This window comes from Dermacentor andersoni, chromosome 3 (assembly GCF_023375885.2).
Source record: "Dermacentor andersoni chromosome 3, qqDerAnde1_hic_scaffold, whole genome shotgun sequence".
Taxonomy (NCBI): Eukaryota; Metazoa; Arthropoda; class Arachnida; order Ixodida; family Ixodidae; genus Dermacentor; species Dermacentor andersoni.
This window is the reverse complement of record NC_092816.1, coordinates 185,291,131-185,294,411: the sequence shown is the minus strand read 5'-3', so window position 1 is coordinate 185,294,411 and position 3,281 is coordinate 185,291,131. Positions and strand designations below refer to the sequence as shown.

Genomic DNA, 3,281 nt, shown 5'->3' with positions numbered 1-3,281 from the left:
ACAGTATCACAGGTTCGGCCACCGTCTCATCGTCAGCAGCGAATACGGAAACTCTACATTTTCCAGCGGTGATAGGTCGCCTAGTGAGAATCCTTGAAGAAGAATATGAGTCGGAGTCAAAAAGTTGAGGACTGGAAGTAGAGTTCTCTTAGCAACAACCACTATTGTGTGAGGAAGTGTCATGTTGCGCGAGGGGATCAGATCTGTGAGAGGAACGACCAAATAGTCACTATCAGGGACAGGGGGAAACGGGGACAGGAAGACGTGAGTGGCAGCCTGTGCAGGTAGTAGTAGAAACTCCACTGAACTTAGATGAGTGTAACATGATTCGGCGTCATCAGGGCACAATGGCGGTTCGAGCCGCAAAATGCCAGTAGAACAATCTATGAGGGCAGAGTAGGCGGTCAAGAAGTCAATACCAAGAATAGCATGACGTTGGCAAGCGTCGAGAACTGCGAAAAGAACTGAAGTCTGGTGGCAGGCAACAGTAACGCGGGCAGTGAACATACGAAGAACTGCTGTTTGGGTGCCTTTACCTACTCGCGCTGTAGGGGAGACGGCAGGTGTCAGCACTTTTCGTAGGCGGCGTCGGAGCGTAAACTCATGACAGATGTGTGGGCGCCACTACCAATGAGAGCAGTAACGTTCACGCCGCCGACAAGAACACCAAGCAAGTTTCACCTTCAAGTAGGCTTCAATAAAGGTTTTCCGGTCCTTGTCGTCAGTGCAGCCTCAGCTCCGGGAACTGCACTGGCAAGATTCCCGGGTGGTGGCCCGAGTAAGCGTGGGAGGGAGTGCGACGGCGTTGAGGTGAGCGCGACTGGCGACTCCGATGTGAGGACGATCAGCTATACCAGTGTCCTGGGGTGGCAATATCGGCGTACGTTGGTGTAGAGCGTGAAGTAGACGGTGAGGTTCACTGGCCAGAAGGTGCTCGTCGAGAAGAGATATCCTAGAAGACGGGCCACGATCCTGGCTGTGGTCGCCAGGGAAGCTTGGTTGGTAATACCGACGATTGCGGCAGTGGCGTGAAATTTCGACGCGAGTGCAAGAAAAACAGATTGGTTGATCGTCTGGTGTCCTCCTCTCAGATGGGTTTCGGTGGCGTGGTGTGAAGCGGGTAGTGGAAGCGGCAGTAGCACGAATGGTGGTGGTGGGGTGCTCAGTGTGACGACGGGAAGCGCACATGGGCTGAGGTGCTTGACAGGTGGCTTCTGAAATACCCATATTCGCAAACTCTTGACGGATGACAGCTTGAATGATGGATATTGTCGCCAAATGCTCGTGAGCAGGTGCTTGATAAGCGGCTGGAGCCATTGCTTCGAGCTTCGAGCGAACGAGCACAGCGAAGGAAGAAAGAGCGATCGCATAGTGCAGTGGGCGGTCAAAGACAGCGATAGTTAATAGAGCACGAGGAGGAAAGCGAAGGAAGGGGTATTGCGAAAGCGTGGAGCGACAGCCATAATGCCGCGCAAAAACGGGCTCTGTGGCAACGACGGCTACGAGATGGCGCTAGGGTAGCGCGCGTCAACATGGAAACACAGCGCGGCAAGAGCGGATGTTTGTGTGCGACGGCTGCTTTGAATTCCACACACACGTGACCTACGCGCTGCCTCTCGCCAGTTCCCAATTAGGTAGGTATCTGCGCGACACTTCGGTCCATCTGCAACGTGCCACGCGAGTCAGATTTTCCGCGCCAGTCAATCTATGGCCAAATGATAGCACGTATACAGCTGAGCTAAAATACGGTATTAGTGATTATCGTAATCGTCGGTGAATTTTTATAGCGAAGCTTCATATGGCTTGGTTTATACGAAAAATACGTTGCAGCAAGAGCTGTGCAAGGTTGGGAATTCCTCCCCATACGTGTACATATCCCGAAGACAGTGCAATACCAGGCCCACATGTGACGGAGGTGAAGCAGACTTGAAGTATTCCGGCAATTTGCAAAAATAAGTTTAATATTTTAGGTCCAAATACAACCCCTATCAGATATTAGGCTGAGAAGAACAGATACTACAGTTTGATCCACGTCGGCCATGTCTTCCTACGCACCGCCCTCTGTGTGCGTTCCAAGTTCTTGCGTATATCCTTTTCTTTCCTTCCGCTCTCCCGTGGTGACGATCCCGTGAGCGTACTGCCAGCTATTAACGCGAGGCGGAAAGAAATGCGAACCCTTCATGCGGTCCCGGTCCCGCAAATTTGGCACGTTTCACCGGAGTAACGACCAGGTTTTAGAGGAAGTTATTCGGGAACCAGTTTTTTTTTTGTGGTCTGTGCTGTGTATGGCCGCTTGTGGTTTTCGAGTGACCTCACGATCGTTACGACACTGCGGGACGTCGACCAACGCACAATTGCCTTGGCTACGGTGAAGCAGCGTGTGCCCTCGGAGTGCGGTTAGGTGCGTGTCTGCTGTACAGGTCGGGACATGTAAGTAAAGGGTGTCATGCCGCGTTTTACAATACAGGGCTGTGTAACGTCCTGGTGCCTGATCATCTTGTGAGCTAAACATCACGGGGGAGCGACGAGTCGCACCTCGCCTTCCATGTATGTGCATACGGCGTTTGACGCAAGTCAATGAACAGTTGGGCGTTGAGGCGCCCACATACACAGCTTCGCTGGTCATCCACCTTCAAAGAGGGGAATGACGCTGAATTTTTTTACTAGTACGTTTATTTCGCCTTTCGCTTCGTAGTATCGCTGCAGTTGCATTTGAAACACGAACCTCAATACTGCAGTTGGCCACGAACTATGCACGCAAGAAAGCCTTTCACGTCCACTGCAGTTGTATTTTTCGCACAAGGACGCGACGGCGTTATGAATAGCGCAATTTCTTCAATAACTTTTCATCACCAGCTTTCTTTATATCCACTGCCGGATGAGGGCCCCTCTCTGCGATCTACAATGACACCTGTCTTGCACTAGCTGATTCCAAGTTGCGACTGGAAATTATCCTGTTTGATTATTTTACCTAATTTTTATCCATCCCTTGCTGCTCTTCCCTTTCCTTGTCACCCATTCTGTAATTTTAGTGGTCCACTGGTTATCTACCCTAATCAATACAAAGCACGTCCACCTCCATTTTCCTCTTAATATCAACTAGCGCATTCGCTATCCGCATTTGCCTTCTTATCCACACCTCTCTCTTCATGTCTGTAAATGTTGCGCCTAACACTATTCCATTCATGGATCTTTGCGTGGTCTTTAGCCTGTTCTGGAGCTTGGTTTATGACCTCCAAGTTTCTCCCCATATGTTGGCGCCGGTAGAATGCAATAATTTA

The 3,281-nt window shown here is 50.7% G+C and overlaps 1 pseudogene; it reads right to left on the bottom strand.

Moving 5' to 3' along the window:
- Window positions 1-1,861: 1,861 nt before the first annotated feature.
- On the bottom strand, window positions 1,862-2,043 carry LOC126524777 (U2 spliceosomal RNA; annotated as a pseudogene).
- Between the last annotated feature and the right edge of the window lie 1,238 nt (window positions 2,044-3,281).